Source organism: Apium graveolens, chromosome 11, assembly GCF_009905375.1.
Source record: "Apium graveolens cultivar Ventura chromosome 11, ASM990537v1, whole genome shotgun sequence".
Classification (NCBI taxonomy): Eukaryota; Viridiplantae; Streptophyta; class Magnoliopsida; order Apiales; family Apiaceae; genus Apium; species Apium graveolens.
Window position 1 is genome coordinate 99,567,825 of NC_133657.1, and position 17,544 is coordinate 99,585,368.

Consider the following 17,544-nt stretch of genomic DNA (forward strand, 5'->3'; position numbering starts at 1 on the left):
GCCTCACACCACCCGCACTTGAAGAATCAGTGGCGCTGCTGCTAACTTGGGTGCACTGTCTTTTTGGTGTTATTGAGATTGAATATGCTTGAGAGAATAGAGGTTTGTAAGAGAGATTTGTGTGTTTGAGAGTTTGAGATGTGATGGAGAGAACTAGTTATGGAAGAGGAGTGGGAATTGATTATGGGAATAATGGGTTTGATTTGGAGAGGGAAATTTGGAATATGGAAGAGTAAAATTCGGATGGGAATTGATTTTGTATTAAAATCCCTGAATTTCTCTTTATTCTGACTTATATTTTTTTCACAAATAGTGACTCAGCGCGGCCGCCCCGTCTAGCAGTGTGGGCGCGCCGTGTTTCTGGAAATCAGTGCGGCCGTCCCGCATGCCAGCACGGGCGCGCCATGCTACTGACTTTCAGCGCGACCACCCCGCTTCTCAGCGCGCCGTGCTACTGTAGTTGGCACTGAATTTTTCTGTTTTTCTGATTTTTTTTATGTTTTTCTCCTTTCTTTCTTCTTCCTCTATCTACTAATGTACAACAAACTTGGGTTGCCACCCAAGAAGTGCTTGGTTTATGTCATTAGCTTGACGTAGAATCTCGAGATCAAGTAGACAATAGAATGACACTAACCACCTCACGGTTTGCCGTATCGCCATAGTAGTGCTTCAACCTTTGTCCATTTACTTTGAACGCTTTGCCTGGATCATTCTAAAAAATTTTCACAGCTCCATGTGGAAACACGGTTTTGATTATGAAAGGCGCGGACCACCTTGACCTCAATTTTTCAGGAAAAAGAAGACGAGAGTTGAACAAAAGAACTTGCTGCCCCGGCACAAATGATTTGAGCACTAGACCCCTATCGTACCACCTCTTGACTTTCTCCTTATACATTTTGTTGTTTTCATACCTTAAAACTGAAATTCGTCGAGTTCATTCATTTGAAACATTCTTTTCTTACCAGCTGCATCCAAATCAAGGTTCAACTTCTTTAAAGCCCAATACGCTTTATGCTCGAGCTCCACAGGCAAATGACACCCCTTACCATAAACTAACTGAAATGGTGACATGCCAAGTTGAGTCTTGTATGCTGTTCTATATGCCCAAACAGCTTCATCAAGCTTCAAAGACCAATCCTTCCTTGATGGATACACACTTTCTCTAGAATACGCTTGATCTCTCTATTAGACACCTCAGCTTGACCATTAGTCTGAGGATGGTAGGCTGTAGCGATGCGATGATTCACATTATACCTTTGCATCATAGTAGTGAACTTGCGATTGCAAAAATGCGATCCCCCGTCACTGATTATGACTCTTGGAGTCTCAAATCATGTGAATATCTGCTTATGAAGAAAATTAAGCACCACCTTCGCATTATTTGTCGGCAAAGCCTTAACTTAAACCCATTTCGACACATAATCGACCGCCAATCACTACTAGAAAATCAGCATTAGACATCGCACATTAGACATCAGTCAGAAAAGTCACTGATGTTAAAAATGTTTTTTACATCACATAAAAAATAAGTGATGTCTTTTTAGTATGTTTACATCAGCTTTTCAGTATAGCGATGTCTAAGTTGTTCTTTTAAAAACTACGTTACATCAGTTAACATATAAACCGATGTCCAATTCACTTTTAACATCGGTTGACATATAAATCGATGGCTAAGCTCAATTTTAAAAAATTAGAGCCCGCTGCTTCTCCCTTTTGTTCCCCGCCCTTAGCCAAATATTTTCCTTTCCCCCCTTAGTATATTTCCCCTCCCGCCTATCACTCATTCACTATAATAAAATTATAACATAAAATTAAAAATAAATCAAAATCAAAACAAAAATAAAAAATTACAAAACAAAACGGGTTTTGCATTTTCAGACAAAACACCCACCTCATTCCCCCTTTCTCTCGACTGCTCATAGCTAAACCTAGAACTCTCAAATGTATTCAATTTCCGATTAGACTTTCAATCTCCAATTAAAGCTCTCAATTTCTTCAACTCATCTCTTACTTTCAAATGTTCTTTTTTCTAATTTGTTTCAATTTTTGTGACAGATTTGAAGATTAAGGAGTGAAGTGTGTTCATTGAAGTTTAAGGTGAGGAGTAGAGTTTGTTGGAGCTTAAATCTTAGAGCTAAGGGTTTGTTAAAGCTTAAAGCTCGGAGCTTGGAGTTAAGTTGGATTTTGGGCTTCGGAGTTAGTTTTTTGGGATTTTAGAGCTTGCTTTGTTAGGTATATTCTTCTTTACATATCTATTTATATTTGTTTGGGCTGCATGTATACATTTGTGTAGTTGTATGTATGCATGTGAAATTAAAATGTGTAGTTGTTGCATGTGTAGTTGTATGTGTAGTTATTTGTCTAAAACTGTTTGCAAATTGTCCTCTTAGAAATTTTTGTATTTTTTATGTTTTATAGACCCTGTGAAGTTAAAATACGAATTTACATGTAATAACAAGTGCTTGTATATATTTGTGTTTGTGTAGTTTGTAAATATATTTGTGTTTGGGGCTTGTCGTTGTAAATAGCATGGTTTATGAGTGAATATAGGAGTTTTATATTGATTATACTAGGTAGTAAATGTACTATAGTATATAGTAAATTAATATGTTATTTGACAATCAGGTAGTTTGAGAATAGCATGGACAATTCTTGGATTTTCAAAGATAGAGACACACTTGACTATGAAATCGGGGTTGAAGAGTTTTTGATATTTGCCGAGGAAAATGCTAGTGATCCTAAAAGAATCCCCTGCCCCTGTAAAAGATGTGCTAACTTCAAAAAATTTGCAGTTAAGATTATCAGGGGACATTTATATGAAAATGGTTTTAGTCTGGGGTACCTTGATTGGATTTGGCATACACAAGGGTCTGCAAGTAGGTCATCAGTTAATAGAAATGCTCCGACCCCTGCATCTACGCCTGCCCCTGCACCTACGTCTGCCCGCGCACCGATACCTTCCCCTGGCCTTGCATCAGAAACAGTCAATGTTTGTGATGCTGCATATAATTCGAGTGAGTACAATAATGAGTCATATCAGTTTAGAAGATTTGTGGCTGATGCTGAACAACCTTTGTATGAGGGTAGTGAATGTACCAAGTTGAAGTCGATACTAAAATTGTACAATTGGAAAGCTAGGTTCGGAATTAGTGATAGTGCCTTTAACGATTTGCTGTCTACCATTGGCTCTTTCCTTCCTAAGGACAATGTGATGCCACCTAATGCATATGAAGCCAAGAAAACCTTATCCGACTTGGGCCTAGAATACATAAAATATCACTCATGTCCAAACAATTGCATACTGTATCGGGGGTTAAACGTTGATGCTTTTGAGTGTCCTAAGTGTCGTTTATCTCGCTGGAAGTTCGGAAAAGATGGTAAAATAAGGATTAATGTTCCTGCTAAAGTAATGTGGTATTTTCTAATTATACCGAGATTCAAACGGATGTTTAAATCTCCTTCTACATCTGAACTAATGACCTGGCACTCAAAGCAGCGAATAGAAGACGGAAAGATGCGGCATCCAGCCGACTCTCCTTCTTGGAGAAATATCGACTATAGGTGGCCTGCCTTCGGTAGTGATGCATGAAATATTCGTTTGGCGTTGTCTGCAGATGGTATAAACCCACATACTAACGGTCTAACCAATAGATACTCTTGTTGGCCAATAGTATTAGTGACTTATAATCTTCCTCCGTGGTTATGTATGAAGAGGAAATTTATGATGCTAACAATTTTAGTTTCCGGTCCACATGAGCCTGGCAATGACGTTGACGTATATTTACAGCCTTTAATCGATGATTTAAAGAAGTTGTGGGAAGAAGGTGAACCAAATGTTTATGATGCATACACCAAGTCATATTTCACTTTAAAAGCAATTTTATTGTGGACAATAAATGACTTTCCTGCATATGGAAATCTGTCCGGATGCGTTAATAAAGGTTATATGTGTTGTCCAGTATGCGCTGATGATACAGTTGCCAAGTATTTAAGCCATAGCAGGAAGATGTGTTACCAAGGCCATCGGCGTTACTTGGCTAGGAATCATCCATATAGGAAGAAAAAGGCCGCTTTTAATGGACAACAAGAATTAGGGCAGGCACGTCAACCTCTGTCTGGAGAAGAGGTTTTATTGCAGCAAGATAAAATTAAATTTCAGTTTGGGAAGGAAGTAAGGAAGTCAAAGGAGGTTGATTTTCCATGGAAGAAAAAGTCGGTTTTTTTCGAATTAGAATATTGGAAGTTTCACCATGTCCGTCATTGTTTAGATGTCATGCACGTCGAGAAGAACGTGTGTGATAGCTTGATCGGCACACTACTAAATATGAAATCTAAGTCTAAAGATAGTGAAGCTTCTCGTCTTGACATGATTGACATGGGGGTTAGGGATGATCTAGCTCCACAAAAAGGAGAAAAAAAAACCTACTTACCCCCTTCGATTTTTAATTTGTCCAAGGCAGAAAAAAAGAAAATGTTGTCATCGTTAATGCACATGAAACTTCCTTATGGACACGCGTCAAACATTAAAAACTGCGTTTCCATGGAAGAATTAAAGATGTTTGGGATGAAGTCCCACGACTGCCACATCTTACTCCAACAACTGCTTCCTATTGCAATTCGTGCGGTACTTCCAAACAAAGTCAGGGTCACCATAATTAGGTTGTGTTTCTTTTTTAATGCTTTGTGCAGCAAAGTTGTAGACGTATCGAAACTAGATAAATTGCAATCAGATGTAATAGTAACTTTGTGTGAGTTGGAAAAAATCTTTCCTGCATCATTTTTTGATATAATGATACATCTCATAGTGCACTTGGTTCGGGAATTACGGTTATGTGGGCCGGTATTTTATAGATGGATGTATGCATTTGAGAGGTTTAATAAGGTGTTGAAGAGTTACGTACGCAACCGTTATTACCCCGAAGGCTGTATAGCTGAATGCTATCTGGGAGAAGAATCAGTAGAATTCTGCCAAGAGTTTGTCAAGCAAGCTTGCACCACTGCTGGTCTACGTATCGAAACTAGATAAATTGCAATCAGATGTAATAGTAACTTTGTGTGAGTTGGAAAAAATCTTTCCTGCATCATTTTTTGATATAATGATACATCTCATAGTGCACTTGGTTCGGGAATTACGGTTATGTGGGCCGGTATTTTATAGATGGATGTATGCATTTGAGAGGTTTAATAAGGTGTTGAAGAGTTACGTACGCAACCGTTATTACCCCGAAGGCTGTATAGCTGAATGCTATCTGGGAGAAGAATCAGTAGAATTCTGCCAAGAGTTTGTCAAGCAAGCTTGCACCACTGCTGGTCTTCGTAAAGATGAAGGCAAGTTAAGTGGTCCATTATCTGTTGTGACAATGAAATCAATCGATGAAAAAGAGCGGGATGAAGGTCATTTACATGTTCTTCTAAACAACATTGAAGTACAATCATATATTTTGTAAGAATTTATTAATTTTGTGGCTGTTCAATTAATATATAAATTATATATTTACTGGCTAGTTAATGATTGTATAATTTCTGTTAGAATGCATAAGGAGTATCTAGAGGGAATCCATCAAGAAAAAAAGAAAAGTGTTCATTGGATCTTGAGAAAGCACAATCGCCTTTTTGCCGATTGGTTTCTAGAAAAAGTTAGTATTTTTATAGTTTCATTTGTGCCTAATTTATTTGCTCTGTAGTAATATGGAATTTAGAAGTATTTTGTTTCTGAAAATGTGTAGGTTAGTAGGGAAATGGAGGAGAATCCTGGAGGAGTTTCAGAGACAATAAGATGGATAGCCGGAAAACCATCATTTTCAGTTTTGACTTACGAAGCTTATCTAGTAGACGGGGTCCGATACTTTACAAAAGAGCGAGACAGTGTGAGGGTTGTTCAAAACAGCGGAGTGTCTTTAGTTGCTAAAACTGTCCAAGTGTCTAGCGCTAAAGATTTGAACCCTGTAGAAAGTGACTTGACATTTTACGGTGTTATCTTAGAAATATGGGAGCTAGATTATCATACATTCAAAGCCCCTTTATTTTTATGTAATTGGGCAGATAATGACAAGGGAATTAAGGTGGATGATCTTGGGTTCACACTTGTCGATCTAAGTCGACAAGGCCACAAGAGAGATAAATATGTGTCTATGGATCAAGTAAAGCAAGTTTATTATATTGAAGATCCGGTGGATGCCAAGTGGTCCGTTGTATTAACCTCTACAACTCGAGACAACCAAGATGTGTATAACGACGATGATTTAGGAGACACAACCATGTAAAATCCCCCATTCTGCTGCCAAATTCCTATATGTGATGTCGGTGAAGATGTTGTAAAAAATATTAGAGAAAATATTAAGGGCACTTGGGTTAAGAAGTGACAATATTATTTGCAGTCATGTATCTCCTTTTTTGTAACTGTTTAGCATTGTTTATGCCTAATGATATTATTTGAATTTTCGTATGTTTATGACTGTTTATGAATGCATATAGTCATCGTGTCTGACTGTTTATAACTGTTTATAACTGTTTATGTATGCATACTTCACTAGTTTAGTTATGACTGTTTATAACTATTTATATATGCTTGTGACTAATGAAATATATGTTTCATTTTCAGATTGAAAAAAGATAAATGGCAAATAAAAAACAAATATCTAAAGTACAAGACAAGTCAGATGAGGAGGTTGATAAAAGCTTGGAGCCGGAAACAGAACCTCAAGATGAAAATGTGGATTCTATGGAAGACACGAAGGCAACAGTCACTACTTCCGAAATTACAAAGAAAAGGTATGGATCTGCCCGAGGGGTTTCCGCTATGCACAAAGTGGTGGTGAGGAAGGCGCAGGGCAAGAAAACAAAGGTATCGTGCAATGCACATGGAGTTCCAGTTGGGAATGCAAGGCACAGTCTACAGTCCTACACCGGAATGTTGGCTAGGACGATGATTCTGATTGATTATCCTAACTGGTCAAAGGTACCCCATGAACTAAAGGAGAAAATATGGATCAATGTGAAGGTATATAAATAAGCAATTTCTTATGCACTTTGTAAATTTTGCATTTTCTTGTACTCATGTAGAGCATAACATTGGTTTCAGGAGACATTTAAAGTCCCCAAGCAACTTTAGAAGGGGCTGATCAGGTCTGCAGGAGCAAAGTGGAGAAATTTTAAAGCAAATTTAACAAGGGATTATGTTAAGCCGTATCTTGGACAGAAGAAGAAACTATGAAAGCCTCCAGTGAAGTATGCTTTTGTTGGTAAGGAGGCTTGGAAAAATTTTGTTGCTGAAAGGACTACCTCGACATGGAAGGTATACGCGAAAGAGATCGATCGTGTGTTTATATCTGTGTTTTATTTATGTTGTGAACTGATATTTTTATGTATTACAAATATTTTAGGAAAAATAGCATGTTAATATTATTTAAAATGTTTGTTGTAGTCACTTAGTGAAAAATAAATGGAGCGGGTGAGCAATCGAAAATATCCTCACCGCACATCTAAAAAGGGTTATGTTGGATTGTTAGAAGAAGAGGTAACCTCTGTTTAAGCATTGAACTTAAATAGTTGCATTCTACATATATTGTTGTTTTAATATTTTTTGATTTTAATCAGCAAAAGAAAGGAACCTTGGCTCTCGATGAAGAACCTGATCGGGCTCTTATGTGGCACAAGGCTCGTAAGGGAAAACTTGATGATGAGGAGGTTGATCCAGAGCTAGCTGAAATAGGGAAAAGAATTGTGAGTATTTAACAAGCAACGTTAATTTTTTTAATGCAATTCAATTCAGTTCTAATTTTATTATTTTTATGAGGAGGTTCATTCAGTTCTGATTTATATGTTAACATTCTCATGACAGGAGAATTTACTGGAGCTGCAAAGTAAGGGGGAATTCATTCCTTCTGGGAGTCAAGATGTGTTAACTACGGCCTTGCAAACTCCCGAACATTCGGGGAGGGTTCGAGGAGTTGGAGGCTTTGTTAGCCCATCAATTTTCTTTAATTTACCAAATGGAAAAAGAAGTAGAATAACCAAAGCTGAGCTATTGGCCCGGGATTGTGAGAGGGATGCAGAGTTGGAGAAGGCCAAGCAAGAGATGGCAAAGGAAATGGAGAAGACAAGGCAGGAGTTGGCTGAACTGAAGGGCTTACTCAGTAAAGCAAATATTTCATCTCCTCTGGTTTCGGAAAAAGCAAGTTGTGATGCTCAAATAGTTGATGATCAAATGGATCCTTTTCCACCAGAGAACAAGGTAAAATAACAAGCACATTTATTTAATTTAGCTCAACATTATTCAAGCATTCGTCATAGTTACTCGTTAAATATATATATGTGTGTAGGCTGGTCCACGAAAATGTGAGTTGGCTGTGGGCACAATAGAAAATAAGGTGGCATTTGGCTTGTTGTTTGACGATGATGACATGAACAAATCTATTCACGGATTGTCAATGCAGCCTGGTTGTGCTCGTGTCTCAGTGGATGGGCCAATCCAAGGACAAGCCAAGATTCCTGTTCCGGTAGTCGGTGAGATTGAAACAGTAGAGCAGGCTGTTGGCTCCTACGTCTCATGGCCCCGCGACTTAATCATATTCCCAGATACCCCTGCTACCGCGGTATATATTTTTACATCTATGTTTTATTGGATCTCGCACTATTATATTAACTCTATATTTGTTTTAATAAATTTGATAATATTTTCAGAAAAGTAAAAGGAAAGGGAAGGATCCTTTAACTGATTTGCATAAGGTTCAGTCCTTATTTGAGAATATGGAAATCAATAAAAATGTTCCGAAGCGCTTTCGGTTGTTGTATAAACATGCAACGATATTCATGAAGTCCACTGGAAACTCCATTCAAATCCCGTGCGATGCGGAGGTGTTTGGTGTTGAGAAAAGAATTTTCATTTTGCATGAAAACATAATTGCTTTGCTTGAGTTTAAAATGATTGGCCAAGCAGCAATTTCTGCATACATGGCGTGAGTAGTATAAATTTTTTAATTATTGTCTTGTCTTCTTGTTGATAATTTCTGCATTTATATTCTTGTTTTTTTTATAATTTCATTTTATTTGCAATGCAGATACTTGCATTGCATGGTTTGTGAAAATGAAAATTTGGAGCAATTTGCTTTCTGTGATCCCGGAGTCTCGTTTACCTTGAACAACAATTTTGAAGATAATTTGGTTAGTCGATTTAAAGAGGGTAATCCTGATCGTCTCTTTTTTATGCCACATAATAGCAAGTAAGTACATAAAAAATGTCTTCAGATTTATTATAAATCGCTTTATTTATTTATTTATAAGCATGAAATTCAAAATGATATGATTCTGATATTAATTCTGTTTATTATAAATATTTATAAAAAATAGCTGCCATTGTATATTGGTTGTGATTTGGGCAGGCGAGGTTTTCATACTCACTCCTCTGCCTCGTTCAACTACCTATCCCGAGTTGGAAAAAGCAATATCAAGGTATTTGCATCTAATTTCGAGTGATTATTTTCATTATTGAGATATCAATCAATTTGTGTTATTGATACTGCTAAGATGACAGGGCTGTGATTGCGTTCAATATTTAGGCCGGAAGGGGAAATAAAGCACCGACTATCAGATATGTTACCGTAAGAACCAGGGGCATTAATTTACTTATTAGTCAGAGTTTTTTCGGTTAGATAGGGGCATTAATTTACTTATTAATTGGTCTGAGTTTTTTGAATTAAATAGGGATGCCCCAAACAGCCCGGTGGAACTGAATGCGGCTATGTTGTTATGTGGTATATGAAAGAAATTGCCATGGATAATGAAATGACATTTATCAAAAAGGTATATTTTTTTGCTTAATTCATTCTTGATATAACTGGTGTACATATAATTTGTGGTAGAATTCATTGTTACTAATTCCTGTGTGTTACACTTTTCAGTGGTCGAAAAAGAATCGAAAGGTGACTGTTGCCAAGGCTGAGCTGGACGAGGTTCGATGTGAGACTCTTAGCCATATCGAGTCCTTCTTATAAAAAGGCCTAATCTGCAGCTCCTTTATGTAGACTGAATTTGTAAGAATTTGTAAGAGCTACTAGTGGTTTTTGTTGATAAATATAATGGGGGAACTTTAGTTGGTAAATTTCTGTTTGGGATGAACTATGTAAATGATCGATGGTGGATGTCTAGTACTTGCTATTGCAGTTATGTAGTTTGTTTGGATTATGAAGTTTGGTTGGTGGTGGATATATGTACGTAAATGGTATAATCTATGGTAAATCAATGAATGTATGTTTGTTTTTGCGTTTGTTTTGGTTTGGTTAGTTTTGGAATGGTAAAATGGCAGTTGGTATGTTTTTGGATGACTCTTGTTTGGGTGTTGGGCATTTGATTGAAACAGGGGATTCATGAATAAAAAAAATAAACAAACATCACTTCATGAACAAAATAACTGATGTAAAATATAGTCAAATAAGACATTTCATTCAATAAACTGATGTTATAAGCAGGCACATATATCAGCTCACAAGAAATGACTGATGTAAAACAATATAATAGATATCACATTTTGTAAGAACTGATGTTAAACACACACAAAGACATCGGTTCCATTAAAAAAAGAAAGGTACGACATCGTTTCTGATAAAAGACTGATGTAATATGTTAAGTTACACATCAGTTTAACAAGTTTTTCGATGTTAATGTATCATATTACTTTATATGTGATAAGTTTAAAATGATATACATGACATATGAATGAATAACTGAAACCATAGTGAAGGTATACATTGATGAAAAATACATCACATTGTTAAGAAAAATGATGTCTAAACTGTGTATAGACATCGGCAAATAAGCGATGTGTAATGCACCTACCTTTCTCATCGCATGCAAAGACATCGCTTGGATTTTAAATAGACATCGGCTAATAAGCGATGTCTATCGACAAATTTCTAGTAGCAACAAGATAAACTGATTATTTCAAGATAAGATAAACGGCCCCATAAAGTCGATTCCCCAAACATCGAAGACCTCATCCTTGAGAAGCACATTAAGAGGCATCTCATCCTTCTTAGACATATTACCCACACGCTAGCATCGATCATACTTTAAAACAAAGTGATGCACATCCTTAAACAATGTAGGCCAGAAAAATCCCGCTTGAAGGACACGAGCTGTTGTCTTCTCTCCACCATAGTGGCCTCCATAAACAGTCGAATGACAGTCTCACAAGATTCCCCCTGTTTTGCTGTACGGAATACATCTTTTGATGATTTCGTCAGCTCCTTGACTAAACAAATATGGCTCATCTCACATGTACCACTTCACCTCATGAAGAAACTTCTTTCTTTGAGCGTACGACAAGTCTGGAGGCATGATATTACTCACAAGGTAGTTCACAATGTCTGTAAACCACGGTCATTCCTCTTGCACCCCCAAACAGCTGTTCATCGGGAAAAGACTCATTTATTAATGTCTTATCTTGTAAAGTTGCACTTGGGTCTTCCAACCGTGAGAGATGATCAGCGACTTGATTCTCAGTACCTTTTCTGTCCTTGATCTCTAATTTAAATTCCTGAAGCAAAAGAACCCATCTAATCAATCTAGGCTTCGATTCCTTCATCGAGGCGAGATATCGAATCGCAGCGTGATCAGTGAAAACTGTCACCTTTATCCCAAGCAAATAAGATCGAAACTTCTCAAAACCATAAACAATGGCCAAAAGTTCTATCTCCGTAGTAGTATAATTCAGTTAAGCACCATTGAGGGTCTTACTAGCATAGTAGACCACATGAAATATGTTGTTCTTTCTCTGCCCAAGAAATGCTCCAACTACGTAGTCACTTGTATCGCACATCATCTCAAAAGGTTCATTCCAGTCATGTGCAGTTATGACAGGTGCCGTGATCAAACTCTTCTTCAAGAACTCAAAAGCAGCTAGGCACTCGTCATCAAACTTGAACGGGACATCCTTCTCTAGAAGATTGCACGAGGGTTTAGAGATTTTAGAAAAATCCTTGATGAACCGCATATAGAAACCCGCATGACCAAGAAAGCTGCGAACTCCCTTAACAAAAATTCGTGGAGGAAGATTTTCAATGACCCCCACCTTGGCTTTGTCCACCTCAAGACCTTTACTAGAGACCTTGTGACCAAGAATAATGCCCTGTCACACCATAAAGTGACATTTCTCTAAGTTGAGAACTAGATTGGTCTCAACATAACTTTTAAGAACGTCGCCAAGATTTTACAAGCACTCATCAAAAGAATCACTAAACACAGAGAAATCGTCCATAAACACCTCCACATTCTGACCAATCATGTCAGAGAATATAGCCATCATGCATCTCTGAAATATGGCAGACGCTCCACACAAACCAAAAGAATTTCTTCTGAAGGCGAAAGTACCAAATGGACAAGTGAAAGTAGTATTTTTCCCGATCCTTTAGGAGCGATGCAAATCTGATTATAGCCCGAATAGCCATCCAGAAGAAAAAAGTACTCATGCCCAGCTAGTCTATCAAGCATCTGATCAATAAAAGGAAGAGGGAAGTGATCCTTTATCGTGGCCTTGTTCAGCTTCATGTAGTCCATGCAAACTCTTCACCCCGTGACTGTCCGAGTAGGAATGAGCTCATTCTTCTCATTAGCTACAACCGTGATACATCCTTTCTTCGGCACACACTGAACTGGACTCACCCAAGAATTATCAGAAATGGGATAGATGATCCCTGCATCCAGCCACTTGAGAATTTCCTTCTTCATCACTTCTTTCATGATCGAATTAAGTCATCTATGTTGCTCAACATTAGGCTTGCTACCTTCCTCTAGCAGAATTTTATGCATGCAATAAGAAGGGCTGATTCCCTAGATATCTATTATAATTCATCCAATTGCCGAATTGAACTCCCTCAGAATTCTTCAGACTTTTTCCTCTTCACTACCTGAAAGGTCAGATGCAATAATCACAGGCAAAGTAGATGCATCACCTAAAAAAGCATACCTTAAATGTTCAGACAACGGTTTAAGCTCAAGTGTAGGAGCTTACATAATAGATGGCTTGAGGCGCTTTGGAGATTTGTTCAGCTCCTCCATTCCAAGCGATTCAAAAGGCATATCCATCTTCCGCTTCCTGGGAGAAGCATTCAGATATTACAATTTCTCATCACCCTCATCATCTTCACTATCTGAATTCCCCAATAAGGCCTTTTATAAGGCATCTGACCTTAGCAATTGATCAAGTTCTGAAGTAACCATATAATGGATTAACTCTACCTTTAAGCACTCCTCATTTTTCGTAGGGAATTTCATGGCATTGAACACATTAAAAGTTACATCCTGATCTAGCACTCGCATGGTAAGCTCACCCTTCTGCACATCAATCAAGGTTCGGCCAGTAGCCAAGAATGGCCTTCCCAAGATTATGGGAATCTTCTTATCCTCCTCTAAATCAAGAATTATAAAATTAGCAGGAAAGATGAGTTTATCCACCTTGACCAAGACATCCTCAACAATGCCTCGTGGATATGTAATAGAACGATCAGCCAACTGCAAGGTCATATAAGTCAGCTTTGGATCAGGTAAGTCTAACTTCTTGAAGATTGACAAAGGCATCAGATTGATGCTAGCTCCCAAGTCACATAAGCATTTGTCAAATGATATTTTTCCAATGGTGCAAGGAATAGTGAAGCTTCCAGGATCTTTAAGCTTCGGAGGCAACTTCTGTTGTAGCACAACACTGCATTCCTCTGTGAGAGCAACGGTCTCTAAGTCGTCAAGCTTCACCTTCCGAAAGAGAATACATTTCATAAACTTTGTATAACTAGGCATTTGTTCAAGAGCTTCAACAATAGGTATATTGATATGAAGTTTCTTGAACACCTCCAGAAACTTCTCAAACTGCTTATCCAGCTTTTTCTTCTGCAGCCCTTAGGAAAGGGAGGTGGAAGATAGATATATTTCTCCACTATATTGCCCTCAGGAGGAGTGTGTTCAATAGTATCCTTGGTTCAACTTCTGCTTCCTTCTGTACTTCTTCTTCAGCTATATCTTCTTCATCCGAAACTTGAGAGTGTTCGGGATTTGCAACCTTCCCAGACCTCCATGTAATTGCCTTTACCTGCTCCTTAGCTTCCCTCTTTCCTGGCACTTCAGTATCACTAGGGAGTGTACCAGGTTGACGTTTTAGCAAGGCATTGGCAATATGTCCAATTTGATTTTCCAAGGTCTTGATAGAAACCGCTTGGCTCTTGCGCATGAGCATCAACTCCTCCAATTCAGATTTTTCATTAGACTGTTGTAGCTGGAGTTATTGCCTTGGTGTATATTATGGTTGCTGAAAACCAGGGGATTGTACTGCTTTGCTGGATACTGCTGATAAGGCTGCTGAACCGCGTTCTGAGTGTTGCTCCAACTAAAGTTAGGATGATTGTGGTTGTTAGGATGATAGGTGGCTGGCACAGGCTGCCGTGACCTTTGAAAGTTTCTCACGAAATGAGCTGATTCACTAGAAATAGCACACTGCTCCGTCTCATGGGCTCCAGCACAAAGCTCACAAACACTAGTGATCTGATTAACCCCATAATTAGCCAAAGAATTCACCTTCATCGTCAAAGCCTTAAGTTGAGCAGTTATAGCAGTAGCTGCATCTAACTCCAGAATTCCTGCTACCTTGCCCTGAGATAGTCTCTGAGTAGGATTCTGGTATTTATTCGCAGCCATCAGTTCAATCAATTCATAAGCTTCATCATAGCTTTTAGCCCATAATGCTCCTCCTGATGTTGCATCGAGCATGGGTCTAGAAGTAGCACCCAAACCATTATAGAAGTAGTTAATGATCATCCAGTCAGGCATCCCATGGTGAGGACACTTTCTAAGTATCTCCTTGTAGCGATCCCAAGCCTCACATAAAGATTCTCCAGATTTTTGAGTAAATTGACTAAGTGCATTTCTGATTGCCGCAGTCTTCGCCATATGAAAGAATTTAGTTAAGAACTTTTGAGCAAGATCCTCCCATTTAGTGATAGACCCTGGTGGTAGAGAATATAACCAGCACTTAGCTTTATCCCGCAAAGAGAATGGGAAATGTAACACCCCTAAATCCGGGGTCGGGGATCCGGGTTGTCAAAAGTTCCATTTCCCGTAATAACACCCGATCTTAATAAACAATCAACTACTCTATACTGTGACCCCACAATAAACACACACACCACAAGTTATAGTCTCAGAGATGAATATCCAAAAATAACACGAGTCATTTTATTCCACAATTATATGCCATTACACCTTAAATGGGTTTCTGAGTAAATTTACATTTCTTTGCCATTATTACAATTGATACAGATACATAAGTCTGGTACATCAAAAGTTGAAAGCCTAGCCTATTGGTAGTTCCTACCTCAGCTACAGCGACATCAACGCCTATAGGAAACTGCGGAACGTTTCCTATCCGCTTGCGAATTGGGAACTTGGTCATGTTCATCTTGTCTATCTGATGTTGTGTGATGAAAGAAGAAAGCAAGGGTGAACAACAAGCCCATCGAATTAATATGTATACTAATTAACAATATATGAGCATTCTCATAGTACTCATTAAAGTCTTGGTCAAGAAGAAGTGAACCAAGTTGATATCTTAACGCGACCAAGTCGCAAAATATTCAGTATATATATACATATATACTTTTCACAATCTTTGAAATCCTCTGACATGGATAATGTACACAGATTTCCAGTTTATAATTGTATAAAAATATCGTTGCAAGGTGATCTCATATATCTAACCTTGTCTCAACGTTTTTCTGAAAACCTTTGTTATTCATAAGATAATCATTAACTAGATATAAGTTAAAAAGATGAAGTTACAAGATACTCCAATATACTTATATCTTTTCCGAATACTGCTTGAACTACCACCGTTCAAGGTATAAATAGTTCATCACATATATGAAGCTACAAGGCATAACTTGTGTAGAATCAATCTTTGAAATATCATTCAAAGGAAATGAAGTCACGAGATACTTCATTTGATGGAAACATCATTTTAAAAACTCGACCCTGCCAATACTCAACAATCGCCCAGCCGTTGCCTTTCTATCGAAGTGCTCTGGGTAGTGTTGCAGAAATATCCAACTGGATGATGAACTCATTACGGGAGTTTACCGCGCCAGGAAGACCACTTACGATGATCAGTCGTAGTAGTGCAACCTCACCATTTTCTAAATGTAGAGGAGAACCTGTCGGATTTACTTATCAACCGAACACTGAACTCCTAAGGAATGGACCATCTTAGCGGAACTTCCAGGCCATTTGGGCCAATATAATTAGGTTGGGCCGGCGCCACTCGACCACTTACGCCACTCCTAGTTCAGATGAAATCCATGACTCTGAAACGTAAAGCTCGTCCCCCCTTTCCCCAAGTAGAAATTTGTTGATACGGCTCCACCAAGAAGTCGTATCTAGTTGGAAAGGAAAACTCACCGATATTTCCCAGGCGATGCCTTTTAATGGATTAACTTGAACTAAGAATTTTACTTCCCGAGTGTTGGGTAAGTAATCAAAAACTCTTTTATCAAAATATCAACCTTGTTGCGAATATAAAACACAACACAGAGCCGGATCCCTCAGGTTTTGAGCGAGTATTAAAATCCCCTTCGAAAGAAGGATCTTAAATATAAAAATGAGTTTTGGGATCCGCCCTAACTTTTAAAATCATTTTGAAGACTCGAAAACATTTTTAAGAATGTTTGGAGTAATGCTGATTTAATAAAAATAAATCAGTCCCGATATATTAGAAAATATCCGAATATTATTAATTAAATAATATTCCCATAAGGATGATCTTTTTAAATATAATCGAAGTAGAAGTTTTAAAACTTATACTTTAAATGAATATTAAATAACCAAAGATATACTTATACTAAAGTACTATCTTTATTTGAATAATCAAAAGTAAGTTTGATTATCGACACATTATTCTTTAATAAAATAAAGAATATTATTTAATAAATAAGCGGAGTCATAAGTCCTCGAGTGAATATTCAAAAAAAACAATATTCATTAAATAAAACAAACGGAGTCATATGTCCTCGAATGAATATTCAAAATAATATTCATTAATAAAATAAACGGAGTCATAAGCCCTCGAATGAATATTCAAAATAATATTCATTAATAAAATAAAATTATCAAATAAACCTTATTCGATTCATAGTTTTAAAAACTATATATATATATATAAATATATATAATATACTCGGGAACATCGACTCCCGGTTTTAGAAAAATATTCACCTTTGGGTCCCCTATACTAAGGATATACGCAACTACTGCTTATCTCTAGCATAGGTATTATGCAACTTATAAGCAATTGAATCAACAATATATATCAAGATTACGAAACATACATGCATATATACCATATCATATGCTCCAATATATCGCAAGATTTGCTAATTAACCACCATGCATTTATCACTAGATAATGCATATACATATATTTACATCACAACAACAGTATAACGGGTAGAAAACTTGCCTGAGCGACTGGGGGTGGTAAAAGTCCTGGGATGGGTCTTGTAACCTATAAAC

The 17,544-nt window shown here is 37.6% G+C and overlaps 1 non-coding gene and 1 pseudogene across 1 annotated transcript; both read left to right on the forward strand.

Moving 5' to 3' along the window:
- The first annotated feature begins 2,641 nt into the window (after window positions 1–2,641).
- On the forward strand, window positions 2,642–6,263 carry LOC141695730 (uncharacterized; annotated as a pseudogene).
- An 8,546-nt stretch (window positions 6,264–14,809) lies between these two features.
- Window positions 14,810–14,916, forward strand: LOC141699483 (small nucleolar RNA R71). The gene has a single exon (XR_012565944.1). It is a non-coding gene; the product is annotated as a small nucleolar RNA R71 (small nucleolar RNA).
- Window positions 14,917–17,544: the final 2,628 nt, after the last annotated feature.